We start from the raw sequence: 16,888 nt of genomic DNA, 5'->3' as shown, positions 1-16,888 counted from the left end.
CAGGCAGCACAAAAATGACCTATATTCAAATGTGAACATTATCCAGACAGGTTACTCTAAGACAGAATCAGGACAACATGGAATAAAGACCATAAAGTTCAGAATTCCACGAATGATGCAACACAAGTAGTGGGGAATCCACAAATCCTTCAGAATCCCGATTTGATGTAACTATCAATCCATCCATTCTCTGCTCTACTTATCCTCACTAAGGTCACAGGTGTGCAGGCGCATATCCCAGGTGACTTTGGGCGAGAGGCGGGGTGCATCCTCAACTAGTTGCCAGTTAATTGCAGTTTATGCACATAAATGTACACTGTAAAAACACACACACAATTTACTTGAAAAAAAAAACTACTCAAAAATATTTTACTCAGAAATTCTAAGTAAATTTTACAAGGAGAGTTTTAAGTACATTTGACCAGTTTATTTAAAAAAATAAAAAAAGCTACTCAAGGTTTGAGGAATTAATCTACAACGTTCAGATTGGAAGACAACCACTCTACCACCTGAGCCATGTCCTGCTGTGTGTTAGTGGATAATGTCAGGCAAATGGTGTAAACTCCAAGATACCTTTTTTTTTTAATCTTATTTTGGACACACCAGCAATGCAGTACAGTGGCAAACAGCAAGAGTGGCATGGCTCAGGTGGTAGAGTGGCTGTTTCCCAAGCTGAAAGGCATGAGTTCGTTCCTCAATGCTTGATTAACTTGTTTTTCTTTTAATAAACTGGGAAAATATACTCAAAACTCTCCTTGTACAATTTACTTCGAATTTCTGTGTGAAAAATGTTTGTATTCTTTTTTCCCCATATATATATATATATATATATATATATATATATATATTTATATATATATATATATATATATAGTGTATGTACATCAGCTGTATTATTACATTCAACCTCACTGAATTGTTGGGCCTCTGTTAAGACACATTCTGTGCTGTGCTGTGATTGGTCAGTCTGTGTTTGGGGCCGACAGCTTGGCAAAAGGTCACCTGCCTCTCCTTTGCAGCTGTTGTCTGCACATTTGCATAACATTTGGTGAAAAGTTTTCTAGCTTACTAACTTGACAGGTTGATATTCCAGAAGTGTGATTGACTCAGAGTTACGCTGATAATGATGCATTCCATTTATTTGAGCTGATTTGTATGGTAGGAAAAAAAGGGGTCAATTTTGCTTGTCGGAATCAATTCTACAAACAAAACCATGAATCATAAAGAATATAGAGGTGCTGGCGAGTTAATTCAATTTTCTGTCTTCTACGTGTCCATGCGCATGATGTAATGAAGTTGTCTCTCTATGCCGGTTTAATTTTAGACTTCTGCCAATATGTTGAATATTCTCTTGGTGAATAGCAAATAACTAGGAAGGCAAAGCCATAAACATAAGTGATTTCCATCTTGACATTTTGGATTGATAAACAGGAAACATTATCCCTGTGTAGTAAGCCTCAAGTCATTAAACACAAGGAAGATGACATTTTCTAATACAAAATGTCAGGTGAAGAGACTAAACTTAATTTGACAGTTCTGTCTCCAATGGGATACCCGGCTTAGTCTGGCTGACAGTAATCATGTTACTTGAAGTAAAAGTCACTTCACTGTAATCATATACAGCAAGCAAGTTTGCTTCACTATTTTTCTTTTCAGCCAACTCAGCACAAATGTGCATATCCTGTCTTTTTACAACTAACACGTTTTATTTCTTGATTAAAAAAAAAAAGGATCATGTGGTTTTATTAGTTCCTTTTTTGCATGCAAGCAATTTACTTCAAATAAAATAACATTCAAACAAGAGAATGAAGGAATGATTGGTAAACAAAAGTCACGATGAGGTGATAGCCAACAGCCAATAGCTTTTATTGCTTTAAAAAGGGTGTGAATACATGAGTCATGGATGTGTCTGAGGCAGGAAACACAAACAACATCAGCATCGTATCTATCTGAGACTTGCATTAACATGAATCAGGAATAAATCACATAAATGTTACATTCATGGGGACCATCAAGTCAAGAAAGATAGCTTCGAGATTCATGTTGTACAAAAAAGGTTTAACCATCAGACACCCTTCAAAATTCAGACATCCGAGTGCAGGGTTGAAATGATGAGTCAACTGTTCAAACCTCTACGCCAAAGGCAGAAAAATACACATTTTGCTGATATTTGATACAAGATGCTGGGGCCAAATGCCATACTGTGCTGACACATTTTTGTTTTTTTTGTCTTTCTCTAGCTACTGTTTTCTATTGTAATTAACCTGTGATGAATTTGCTGGACGAAACACTGTCATCTACAACAATTGTCTAAAGAGTAGGGCTGGGTTTTAAAAAACCGAATAATCGATATCAAATCGATTTTCCTTTTTGAGCCCAATATCCAAAACCATAAATCGAATTTTTCAATATAGAATTTGTTCCCATAAATTATTGAGAAAATACAATTTTAAAGGCCAATTATTTGTATCTTTAAAGTAAGACTTGACAATTCAAAATATTTTAAGTTTAATAGTTTATATTTACAATGATTAAATTAGAATTCTGAAAAAAATTTCATCTCATCCTTGCTGATGATGTTTGTGTAACACTTAACTGATTATATCACGTGTTACTCTTGCTAATTTTTAGTGGTGCAAAGTCACGGTTTAGATCGGATCACGGATTTGAGTCAAGGATCGGATGGTTTTTCGAATCAGCAAATTAAAAAAATTAAAAAATAGTGCTGTCTTCATTTTTTTGCTTAGCGCTTTTTCTATTAAAAAAAAAAAAAAAAAAAAATCTAATATAGCCGTATAGGATTAAGGATTTTGCATGGATTTAAAACAATAATAATCAATTCAAAATGTCTAATATAGCCATTTAGGATTTAGAAGCACAACTGTGCAATATGCAATATGAGGCAGAAACATTCTCATTTTATAAATGGTCCTTGTGTAAAATAACAAGGTATTAAAGGCTTAAAGTTGTGTTTCTATAATCTTAACAGCTAAGTTTGACATTTTGAATTAAATGTTTTTCTTTTTTAATGGTTAAACGTGTTTTATAAAATAAATGAAGACAAAGTTGTATTTATCTTTTTATTTTTTAAATAATGAAGACCTCAACGTGCAATTTAAGGCACTTCCCGTCCTAACATGAAGAGAGAACTACAAAGTAGCCTTGGTCCAGAATACTAAAAAAGAATTAAAGTAAGCTGTCAAACTTACCAGCCGGCAGCCAGACACTCGTTGGTCATACTAGCAGTTAGCCACTAGCCACTTACGTCGGAAACTTTTGGAGTATCATAAAATGACGGCGTAATTAATTAGTGGTTTCAACACAAGTTCGGCAAAGCGTTGTATTGATGTACAAGTTAGTTAGTTTTTTATCATAGTCATAAGCCGCGTTTCCACCGCAAGAACTTTGGGGTAAATATACGGGGCCAGCCCCGTATGTGAACGTCTCTGCAGGAGCTTTCCCAACTGGGCCACATTTACAGGAACTTACGGGAACGAGTGGAGGTCCTACTCGAGGGTAGGAACTCCGCCGGCCCGATAAACTCCCGATCGGGCTTTCGTGCTGATTGGCTAAAAATGATTTAGTATAAAAAATTATCTGACCTTCATGCGCGACGATGATGCATTTTCGGCTTAATCCTTTGCCTATTTTAGGTTCCACTCTACTGTTAGCCTTTTCAAATTCTTCATCTAGTCGGCGTCTCCTCTCACTCAAACCATCCATCCACGGCAAGTACATAAAAAAAAAAACTGAAAAAAACGGCGACCGCCACAAGTTTTTCTTTTTCCTCGTTCTGATTTTTGTGGCGCCGTGCTTGGGTGACGTCACAGAAACCATCGCAAGGCGATTACGTGTTGATCGAGTTTCGAGCTGGTCGCTCCCCTTAACTCACTGCACTAGTTTTGCACAATACACTTTGTTAATAGACACATAGGGCACATAACACACACTTTGGGGGTTGGGGTAGGGTAGAGAAACCGTACCGGTGGTTGGGTGGGGGGTGGGGTGTTGTGGGCGTAGGGGCAGCGGGGGCTGGGTTGTGGTGGGTGGCGGGTGTGGGTGAGGGGGCGGTCGTGGGGGCAGCGGGGGCTGTGGGCCGGTGGGGTGCCTGGTGGGCCTGGGTGACGTCACGGGAGAAACCGTCGCACGGCGCTTACATGTCGATCGAAACTCGTGATGTCGCAAAATGGGTCGTACTCCGCAGGCTGATAGGACGGTTCCTGTGAAAGTCCCTACCCCCCTTCCCAAACCCAAACGTCCTGTGGTGGAAACGCGGCTATAGTTATTTAGTCTATTTTTAGTCGATTACAAATCTGGCATTTTAGTCTTTATTTAGTCACTGTGTGTCACATGACAGTGTCACAATGACAATTTTTTTTCTTGTTTTTTTGTTTTTTTCATGAACTAAAATGTCCAGTCCAGTTATCATTCAGGGAAGTACATTTTCGTCTCGTCTTCATTAGTCAACGAAAATGCATACCGATTTAGTCCCAGTTATTGTTTATTAATGAGGGTTTTAGTCTAGTCTAGTTTTAGTCTGGTGAAAAATGTTTATTTTAGTTTAGTTTTCGTTGGCGAAATTAACACCAGTGCATGGGAAGGTGGCAGAGATCATTTACTGTATTAACCTCTATAAAGGCATCACAAACATGCAGTAAATAAAATGTACCGGTATGTATTTATTTATATGGCAGCTGGGGTTTGGCCAACATATTGTATAATGGATCTAAGACAGATACAGATCTACAAAGATAAATTATTTAAAAACGTTTCCAATACAAACAAAATGAAATCTTGGGTGCTTCTCGAATTTATCATGTAGAATATTGTCCAAATGTTTTATTTATTTGTTTGGGAAAACACACATTATTATTATTATTAACATGTTGCTGTTTTTTTACTCGGCTTGAGTTATTTGTTGCATAAAATGACAGCACAAAGCAATGCTAGAGTTAAAATCTGTGATTCTCAGCTTTGTTATTCAATGTGCTTTAAAGAGGAAGTCAACCGTAAACATTTCTTGACAATAATAATATTATATGTGAGCTCACTAGTCCAAATATGACATATTAATATTACACTTGTGGAATATGAGTTATGCAACAAAATCAAGCCCATTTTATCCATCTCAGGGGGCTGCCATTTTGCCACTTGCTGTTGACTGAAGATGACATCACAGTTGCTCAGGGTTTAGGCAACGACCAATCACAGGGCGGGTAACCCTGTAATGAGTCACCAAGTATGAATTTTGACTTGCAAACTATGCCAAGCTGCTTATTTTGAGCCTTGGAGTACATGACGCAAAAAGGTTTTTATTTTATTTTTAAGTGAAGAAATTTTAAGTAAATTTAGCAATTGTTCTTTTTTTGTCACGCCTAGGGACACTTTGCCGTTGTTTAGGTATTGTACTAGCGAACAGGACACCCAAATTAGCAACCTCAGTTTTCTGCCACAACGCAGTCCTTAACATGTGGAAGAAAAGTGATGGATGTCTGTTTATTATTCTGGGTTATGTTTTGAATATTGTATAATAAATTGTGCATTTGGCATGTAACTCGTTCACTGTATGTGCCCCAGAGGAGCAAACAAACAAATAACAAAGCCAATAGATTTAAATCACACTGCAGAGTCCTTTATTCAGTCCTGCACAATCCACTTTGTGTGAGAATTACTGACAACAAGCATGAATAAGTGACAAGTGGCTCAGAGGTAGGCGTTAAATAGTTGGAGGCTTCATCACTTTGTCCATGCGAGCCAAGCTAGTGCACGAAAGCAATCGACAGCAGCAACATCACAAGCCATTTGAAGATACATATGTCAAATTTTGAATGCTTCTTTAATTCTTTATTTTCCCCTCTCACCCACAAATCCAAAGCGTAAACGTATTTTGGTTTTATGTCACCTAAAAACATACAAATACACTTTTTTTATGTGTGAGTGACAGTCATAACAATTTTGAATTCAGTCACCGCCCATAATTTGACACTTTAAAACAGTGAATTTCTGTAAAATTGTGACGTATAAAACTTTCAATACAAAACAATGATGCATTGTGTAATTTACATTACATACATTAAATATGTTGTAAAACTCTGAACCAAACACAACTGTTGATTTGAAAGTAAGAAAATGTTTTTGGGGGGAGAATTCACAAATTACTGTAATTTAAACACATATAAACTGTGAAACAAAATAACATTGGGATATAGTTAAAATTACATCATAGCAGTGTTCGAATAACAATTTTTGTCAGTAGGTTGTTTGGTACATTGTGTTTATGCCAAAATAAAAAGCATTTTACAAAGTCATACTACAGATAAGAATATTTAGATATACAATAAAACCATGTACTAAATGTATTATGCTTATTTAAAATTGATATATTGTAGACCAAATTATTAATTTATCAGTACACTTAAACAATTTTTTTGTTTTACCGGAAAAAAACTGGCAGCTGTGCAAATATAAACAACTTTACAGATCAGCTTGTTTATTAAAACTGTAAACTTTGTAGATTCAACAGTTCTTTACTGATAACTTAACAAGAACATGGGTGAATGGTGATCTTGCAACCCTGAGGTTGAATCATTTTTTACAGTGCAGGCACTTAATTATTAACTAAACTTTTTTTGGCAGAGCAATGTTTCGATGTGTGTGGAGCACATAAGCTGTTTGTTTCATCTTTCAATTTACTCTCTCAATTATTCATGCACATTTAAAACCTAAGGAGACCTTCAAGCTGGCCTCTTTTCCAAGCAAAATGTATGCAGTAGTTAGTTACTCTGTAGCATAGGATATAATCTTTTGAAGTCAGGAAGCATCACTGTGATCCTTACGTTGTTCAACAGCTGCGGATACAAGCAGTTACATGTGCAACTTGACAAACTGCCATTTCTGCAGAAATTGTGTGGGAATGCTGAAAAGCTGAATGCATGTGCTTAAATCATTTCAGTCATTTAATCCATTTCCTGATATGACAGGCAGTTGGTATCGAACAATCGAATGTACTAGATTGTGGTCCAAGCGGGATACTTTGTCCCTGTGACATAAGGCATTTGCTCTAATCACTGAGCTAACTTGACTTGTTCAAAAACAAGTGTTATCTGTTTGCCATTGAAAATGAATAGGGAAAAGTTGGTATTTAACGTTAAATTGTGTGAATACTGTAAGTAAAAAGTTGAAATTTGAACGGTGTAAGTCGAAAGTATTATCTGGGAGTTACTGCATGGCAAAAAAGTGAGCGCAATAATAAGTGCCCGAAATAATAAAGGTTAGAAACAACATGTGCTGTTCAGCATTCCCACAATGATAAATTACAAAGGATCGTGTGTGACAAAGCCATATGTTGTCAAAGTGAAAATGATATACCAAAACACAGAATCCGTGAAGCTCATTTGTCACAGATGATTGAATGATGCAATGGTTGCATGCAGGAAATCATAAAATGTGCGTGAGTGCAAACAACATGGAACATCACTAAAGACTGTACTCATTAGTTCCTCTTCATGGGAACGTTGCCATTTGTGTCCTCACCACCCTTTTGAAAGTTAGTTTCAAGGAAGCACATGGTGTTTTCGCACCTGAAATTTGGCATAAACATTCACGCTGTGTGGATGGGTCTTATTCAGTAGGAGTAATAAAATGTTTAATAAGTGCTACAAGAGACACCGAAATGTAATTAAATGCAATTAACCAGATAGAAGAGGCACACTGAGACCCGAGGACAGGAATAAGGCTTACTATATTATACAAAATTAATTAGTGTGTTAATTAAGACACTACACACAAAATGTCAAGTCTGTCCAAGTAGCCAAATGGCAAATAGCAGAGTGAAAAAAATTGCCAAATAGGAACGAAAAGTTGAGCCTCAAAGTGTGATATACAGTCCCCTCCAAAAGTATTGGAACAGCAAGATCAATTATTTTGCTTTGGCTGTATACTGAATTATACATATGTGTATAAAGATGGATTTTTGCTCTGATAGAAATGAGGTTTTGTCACATTTTCCTTTTAGTCAGTCAGTTCCAGAAATTGGAGGCTTTTGGTTACTTCACTCAATTTTATGGTGTTCTGCCTGTCTTCATTTATTGCACCATTTCAATGAAGGGTCTCTTTTTCTCACAATACTACTAGCTGCATGCTGAGGACAGTTTTAGTTGGGATAGACAGACAGTAAAATCACTGAATACTGGGTTTTAGAAAGTGTCATAGAAATTGATTTGGTTCTGTATCCGTGGTACAGTGAATGTATTGCACAAGTCTGGAACGATGTTGTGAACTCATTTTACCCACGGTGGAGAGCTGTTGTACAACAAATGATATTGTTAGGAAAATGGAAAGAATGAATTATTGCAGTGATGGATGTTGGTGCTGCAGAGCGTCATGAAGGTGATGAGTCATTTGGTCAGCGATCTTTTGTTCCTCACTGACTTGAACATCTCTAACGTCAGCACTGTGCTGAGAAATAGTAGGAGTAAAAATAATCAAACATCCAACTTTACAGCACTGTCTTGAACCTAATCTTTTTCTCTTTTTTCCCACAAATTTTTCAAAACAATCCCATATGATCCTGGCGCAAGGAGAACATGCAAAATCCACTCAGGGAAACTCTTTGGTTAAGACTACTGTAACTAAGGTTCAAGATCATTCCCCCCAGAAACACAGGTGTGGTAACCTTAAGCCAGACACAGATACTCCTCGGGCGCCAAAGCAGACGGTGGGAGACTTTGGTCAATAATGAAAACCACAGAATGTGCTTGGTGTTTGTTTTTCACTGTATGATTGGGTTGTCATCATGGCACTGTCTCAGGGATCTTTATACATGCAAACTTAAGTGGCTGGATGGTCTAATTGTCACTTCAAGATTATTGATTACGCCAAACGTATATCATATTAAATACAAGACTTTTTGAGCCCTCTATTTCATGAGTATAATATTTAGTTTTCCATTAAAACCCTGACGAATATGATCTGACACATGCATTGCACGGATAATCCATTAGAGGGCAGTATCACCCAGCTGGAGACTGCTATGCTTATTAATAGTGGGAAATGTTTTTTCTGATTTTTGGAAATACTGTGTCTGTTTATTGTCAAGAATGTGGTGGTTGAAGACCGAAACGCAGGGAAGCAGAGACAAGGAGGCAAAGGCGAAGTAAATAAAAAATAAAAAATGTTGCTTTTAATTAAACAAAAACAAGAAGGCAAACAAGGCCAAGGTCAAAAACAACAAAACAAAACAACAAAGTCCAAATCCAGAGCGTGGCATGAAAAAACAAGGCAAGACATACACTTAGTGCGTTTCCATTACCCTCAGTTTTGCGCAAAAGGCAAATTGTGCAAAATCAAGCTAGTAATGGAAATACAGGATTTTCCCCCAAAAAGTTTTTACGCTTTCAAGAGGTGGTTTTTGAGACGCAGCGAAATAGAAGTATTTTGCAAAAGTGTCATGGAAACACTTTTTGCGCATTCCCTGTAGTCATGTGACCCCCGCCCGGTCACGGAGGAAACAAAGTAGTAAGTACAGGGCCATTCATTTTCGTGTCAGGACAGCCTCCGAGGAGATAACAAGTCTTTTTAAACGATTTAGCTATAGAGCCAAGGTCGCCCTTCCATGCACGTTCCATATCGTTGCATGAGAAATGGCCGTTGCCCCGTAAACGAGAAATCGAGCGACATACAGCGCACGTCATCGTTGAAATCCGTTCTATCCGCCCGCACCAAAACATGAGTTATAAGCGTGCACACACACAACCCCAAATGCCCGAACCCGCCTGATGAGGGGAGAGAGATGTTTTTAAAGTAATCTTAACAACTCCGGGCGTCTGTCTTCCGTAAACATCATGAGCATATCCTACAGAACTGCGAGATCTCGCAAGACGGAACATTACGAGAATTGCGCCTCAGAAAAGAAACGCTCTTCAATGGAAACACCTACAAGTCAAAATTGTACTTTATCGAAATAGTACAAAATCGCTTTTATTTTTACGAAATACTGTAAAGGAAACACAGCTAATGACAGCAGCAAGAGCAACAAATAAACAATGGACCAACAAAAACTCAATAAAAGACAGGAGATTAAGGCCCTGTTCACACGGAAGCAAAGCCGGCTTTGTTCCTCAAAATAACCTTGTACACACAGAAACGTTTCAAGACATGCATGTGTCCAAAAGAAGAGGCTGAGGACGTTTAACGGCTGTATCTGAATAGCCGATAGGCCAAGACTTTTGAAGCCGCGAGGCCGCCATATTACTTTTCCCAAGAATCGTTTCTCGACATACGATCCTATACATTTACAGCATGGAAATTCACACACACACACACACACATATATATATATATATATATATATATACGAGCTGTACATATCTAATCTGTACGTATACGTATCGTTTATACAGTAGTCTGCTCAAGAGATGGGAGGAGTAAGATGGCCGTCCTGTCGCTTCAGCGACTTGACGTGTATGGGCTATCTTGCTATCCAATAGTATATACAGATCAGTGAGACAAACACAGGAGAAGTAACAATGGCAGGTGATTCAAGTACAACAACATCACGCAAAATATTTTGCTGTAAAAGCTAAGGATGTTGCGCAAAACGACTACGACACGGCTATCCGCCATTGTTGACAGACTGGCGGTTTGCGCGCAGTCACGCGAGAATTGGAGCATACGTCATCAAACTACGACTATTGCGTCATCATCGAGCTGCGACCACTACGTCATCACTGGAGGAGTATCCCGCATATGCTGTCCACATTGGAAGGTACGGGGCATGTTTTAAAATATTTCCACTCTGGAGTCCGGTTCCAAAATTTATCGGTTTCAAGCTCCGAAACGCCGCCACCATGTGGACAAACTGCCCAAACAGTAAGAAACTTGTGTGGATACATTCAAACGGGCTTTCGTGTGGATGGGGCCTAGATAAACCAACACTAACTGACATGACGAGACACACCTGGGCAAGACACAAGTGGCAGGGGGCAGTGATTGGTTGACACACGAGGAAGGTCAGGCAAACACAGGTGGATCACAAAAAGCTTGACGATACAAGGGAAGAACACAGGGACAACATAAAACAATCAATTCCAATTTTTCCACAAGTATCTGATTTTTTCACGCAGTGTGAACAGTACAATTCAGATTTTTTCACACCAGACCTGGGCCTCTTACGTATGTGGATATAAATCGGATATGTATGCGATGCGTACCAACCCCACAGAACCAAAACATTAAATGTATTGTTATATTTTTGGTAATTATAAATGTACAAATTCAAAGCATTGTGATTGGATGTATGATGCAAATCAAAAGTCACATGTGGAAGTTGATTTTCCCCAAAAATTGTTTGTGTTCAAAAGGACCAATAAATACTCTATTTACAAAGAATCTGAATTTTCTCTCATATATTTCATGGTTCAGGCTTTATAGGGTTAAGGCCACTGGATAGGATAACTGTCTCTGTGATTGTCGCCTCCTTTGCTGTAATCTGGGTGAACAAATCCCGCCATTGATCTTTACATGGCTGCAAGCAGAATAAGCACTGGGTAGACCCTGGGGAAATTCATCAGTAAACTGGAGAACAGTTAACTCATAAAGCAATAAGCTCCTCCAGTGGCATGTAGCTCGGTTCATGTACTCACAAGGGTATAATAGAACATCCTTGGTACTCATAACTGTTGTTACATGTGCTAAAAGTCCCTTTGAATGGGCTTTTCTTTTATTGATTAAGTGAAATTCCCCAGATAACCTCATGCTGTGTTGCTGTCTAGATTCATTTGTTATCCTAATTCATTATTAGTAATTAATTAATACTATCATCCCTGTGATGTTTTTGAAACTCTTTGTGGATCATTGCTTGTGCTTTAAGATATGACCATTCATTCATGAGCAAGTTGTTCCAGTTGTCCTAATTTTTGAAGTGTGCCTTCTCTAAATGACATTTTTCAGCTCCTTCCACAAATGTTCAAGAGCATTTAGATCAGAGTTCATAAAAGGTCATTTAAAAAAAGTACAGTGTTTTGTACTGTTTTGGGCCATAATCCTGTTGGAAGATCCGAGACTGACAAACTTTCTGACATTGGGCAGCACATTTCTCTCAAGAATACCTTAACGTGATTAATGTTTATAGTGCAGAGTCCAGTGCAAAAAAAAAAAAAAAAGTTAAAATAAAATAAAATAAAATAGCAACAAATAACTCATTAATAAATAATACAACAAACTACTACTATGATTAGGAACACTGGATATTTGTACATGTCTGCGTGTCTCCATCAAAACAAAGAACAAATGGCGCATGTTCACATGAGCTGCACGCGACAGGTAAAGACAGCGTACCTGTCAGGGAGTGACAGGGGTTCACAGGTTCATGCTCCGTCACAACCTCCAATATGCATTTTCCACGAAAAAACAAGTGTGACTGTAATTATAGGACACACCTTGGTTGAACATGTCCCTATATGGCAGTGCTTTTTAATTATTTAAAATTGCTGTCATTACACCTCTGCAGATACTCCTTGCGCACTCTCTGACAATAGAGAGCACCATTTCCACCTATATATATATAATGTAAATAATTTATGTTTTCTGATGATACTATCACTTTTGTCCAGGCCTGTTTTATGAGCTTGTTTTCCAAAATAATGCTGTTAACCCACAATTCAAAAGCAATGCATGATTTTCAATGGTTTGTGATCATTGTCAGGTTTGAGGCAAGGTTGATGCAGGGAATCAGAGGTAAAAAAATAGATTTTGGTTAAACAAAAACAAGGAGGCAAACAAGGTACTGGTCATTAACAAAAACAACAAGAAGGCAAACGAGGCGAGACGTGGAGGAACAACAGGACAAGACAGCGACAGCATAACGTGGGTTTAGCTACAACAATGGATGACAAAGACAGAGGGAAAGACTAAACAAACACTAAGGCCCCGTCCAGACGGAAGCAAAGCCGGCTTCGTTCCTCAAACAAATCAAGAGTTGCGTGTGTCCAAAAGAAGACGCTGAGGACGTTTAACAGCTGTAATGTATATGCCAAGTCTAGAGTGGTGCTGTAGCTGGGTGGTGCTGGGAGTTAACGGAAAACGTAGAAGAAGAATCAGCGAAGAAGACGGACATCTTTTTTTTTTAACTTTATTGCAATCTACAGAACAAACATGGCTTTGCATGTATCAAAACAACATGAAAAAGACAAACAGGAGAAGTGGCAATGGCAGGTGATTCAAGTACAACACCACTTGTTGAACGTGGTAATAAAAAAGCAAAATATTTTGCTGCAAAAGCATAAGCAAGCTAAGGAGGCTGCGCAAAACGACTATGACACGGCTAGCCGCCATTGTTGTTGACAGACTGACTGCAGCCACGCGAGAATTGGAGCATACGTCATCAATCTGCAACAATGCGTCGTCATGGAGCTGCGACCATTACGTCATCGCTGGAGAAGTATCCTGTATAAGCTGTCCAGACGGACGCGTATGGGGCACGTATTGAAATCTTTCCACTCTGGAGCCCGGTTTCAAAAGTGATCGGTTTCAAGCTCCGAAACCGCGCCATCGTTTGGACGAACGGCCTAAATGGTAAGAAACTTGTGAGGATACATTGAAACTGACTTTTTGTGTGGACGGGGCCTAATACTGTAGACATAATGAGACACACCTGGGCAATACATAAATGGCTGAGGACACTGATTGGTTGACACACGAGGAAGGGAAGGAAACACAGGTGGACATGATAATGCTAAACGAGACAGACACTGACAACAAGAAACACAAGGAAAAACACAACTGGGGGATATTCCATCAACGCAGCTTGGCTTCAATTAACACCATCTCCGGATAAAGCGCCAAGTCGTTCCACTAACCCATTCCAGCCGCATCAATCAAGGCTAACGTAAGACAGGCTTGCATAGCCTGGCTTTGTGCGTGCTCCCGGGGTAGATAAAGGCCCTGGTGAGTCGATAGTAGTGATGGGAAAATGAAGCTTCATGAAGCACTTGTAATATTTTTTGACGCCTCTAGATGCCACTCTTGGTTGAAAGATGCAGTGGAAATGTAATCAATTTCCTTTGCACTAGCCTTTATATTTAAACCAAGAGCACCATCTAGGGGAGTCAAAAAATATCACAAGTGCTTCATGAAGCTTCATTTTCCCATCACTAGTCGATAGGCGAAATTGGGATCAAATATGTCAAAAGACAGTAAAACGAGAGCAGTATTTTTTTCCACAAACAGTTATTAAAAAAAATTAAAGGTTATTGATGGAGCTGTATGAGGAATTCAAGTCAGAAATCACCAAAAAAGGCAATACCGCTGCTATTAACTCTTTGACTGCCAGACGTTTTCAGAAAAGGGATGCTGTCAGTGCCAGCCGATTTAAACATTTTGACTGATCTTTCAAGGTCCACAGAAAATGTTCTGTTTGGACTATGGAAACACACATACTACCAAATGAAAGATTGAACTTTCATCTTTCATCAGAAAAAAAAGTTTGTTTCTACCTTATTCCGTTCTTTAGTAATCAACAATAGAAAATGGTTAGTTTCAACCGATTTCGCTTGTTTTGGACCAAAATACGAAGAAATCAAGCTTTTAGTGAAACGATATTATTTCATGCACTCTAGTGAATTTTACACTTCTTTTTGTCCATGAATACTGCCACAAACACCTAAATAGTGCTTTACTTCTATAAAACACTACCACCAAGAATGAAAAAGTGTTTTTTGATAGCAAAATACGTTTATTTACATTCAACAGTGTAACAATTTGACAACAATTTGGCAAACTATTAACAAATGTGTGCAACTGTGGTGCTATTTACAATTATGTGGATGTTTCAACGATAGTTTTTCTTTTTGTGAAACACTCCCCTGCGTGCAAGGAGACGCAACATGATTTGCACAACAGATTAGTTTCACTGCGATTGCCTCTTCGCGTGCAGAAGCTACACTTTCTTGCAGGCCGTTTTTTCCGGGGAATAGCAAGTATATACTGCAGTGTGTGTTGCCATAAAGTCTAATATCAGGATCATGTTACGGTTACGTTACGGTGGTGTTACGTCTGGCTTCCTCATATCCTTCAGTTGCTATACCGGGTGGTAAGAGATGTTCTGATCCATCTTATCCACTCCATTCATGGTGGCATCGTAGTCCAGAACCAGTGTCTTCTCCGTGGTCAGACTGTACCCGCTCCTCCGATGAATATGCATTGGACTCGGGGTACTCTTCATTGTCCGACAAAATGTCCGCTTGTGCAGCTACGGCGTTAGCAGCGCTAGCCGGTGAGGCTTTATGACGTGAGAATAAAGGCCGCGTCCAACTGTGGCGTCCAACTGTGGCGTCAACCTCGGGATTCACCATCATCATCATCATCATCATCAATGTGCATTGGTCGATGCTTTTCGACAACTCTTCCTTCGCCCGATCGAATCTCCGCTTGTGCAGAAGTACCCGGTCGGTTGTGCTGGCTGCGCGTTTTCCGGCGTTAGCAGCGTTAGCAGCGCTAGCCGGTGAGGCTTTATGACGTGAGAATAAAGGCCGCGTCCAACTGTGGCGTCCAACTGTGGCGTCCAACTGTGGCGTCAACCTCGGGATTCACCATCATCATCATCATCATCATCAATGTGCATTGGTCGATGCTTTTCGACAACTCTTCCTTCGCCCGATCGAATCTCCGCTTGTGCAGAAGTACCCGGTCGGTTGTGCTGGCTGCGCGTTTTCCGGCGTTAGCAGCGCTAGCCGCGCTAGCCGGTGACGCTTACTACGTGATCATAACGGTCGCGTCAAGGCTTCCAACTTTGGCGTCAAGCTCGGAGTCATCATCATCGTCGACATCAATGCGCTTTTTAGTATTGATCGATGCTTTCCGTCTTTGAAAAAAATGCTCAAGCGTGAGCTGCTTGCAACCGGTTGCTTCATCAGCCATTGTTGCATGATCAGCCATCGTCTCCTCAACACTCTAGCTCCGACTCACGTCTTCTACTGACGCCCACGGTGGGCGGGCCACCCAACCTTGTGCAAAGAGAGTCATCGCTGCCATCTAGGGGCCAAAACGAGTCATTATACTAACTAGATCTGCCTGATACTTTCAGCACAGCTGCCCAAGGCTTTCATCCACCCGTTTCCCCCCCCAAAAAAAAAAACATAGTGAACGTCTTTTAACGTCCTCGGCGCCCTTCCGTAGGTTTATACTAAACGTTTTATAACGTTTATGGCGGTCAAAGAGTTAATAAGACGAGGGAAATATCATTGGCAGTAAAAAATAAAATAGCCAACAGACTAAATCCACGAGTTACAATTGGTTCATGTTAGATGTGTATTTCACATTAATCGTGTTATCAATTTTATGTAAAGCACTTCGAAGTGACCTACATATCTCAACAGGAGCCATCTCAGCAGCCAAAAGCGATCATGGCAACAAGTCGGCAAGTAGCCTATAACAATACATTTATATAAAAATAAGACTTAATAGGTGTCAAGCTGTAAATATGTTGCCCACCATTGTAGCTACCAGAAAAAAGACTGAGGCCACTGCCACAGGTGGGGAACCTCCACCTGCTTCATTCACATCAGCAGAAGATCTGGCACTGAGCAGCAATCTTGGGTGGGCACTGATTGAGGGAATAGAGGGGGGAACCCTAACCCATGTGGGTGGGAAGGCATTTTTTATGTGACTATATTGTGTTTACCTTGTTTTATGTAGAACACTTAATAATGATAATAATTATAAGGCATCTTGGAGTTACATTTGATGAGAAATTTCTATGATTTAGTTTAATTAAAGCGATTGATTTTGTAAACAGTGAAAGTGGTGAGATATGACTTATATTTTTACTACATGAAATAAGTGATGCAAGTGTTACACCACTCACTGAACAAAGTAGGGTGTGGAATGAGCT

Source organism: Leptonotus elevatus, chromosome 14 (assembly GCF_054856555.1).
Source record: "Leptonotus elevatus isolate MCC_2025b chromosome 14, RoL_Lele_1.0, whole genome shotgun sequence".
NCBI classification, from domain to species: Eukaryota; Metazoa; Chordata; class Actinopteri; order Syngnathiformes; family Syngnathidae; genus Leptonotus; species Leptonotus elevatus.
The sequence above is the reverse complement of the archived record's forward strand: the minus strand, read 5'-3'. Positions refer to the sequence as shown.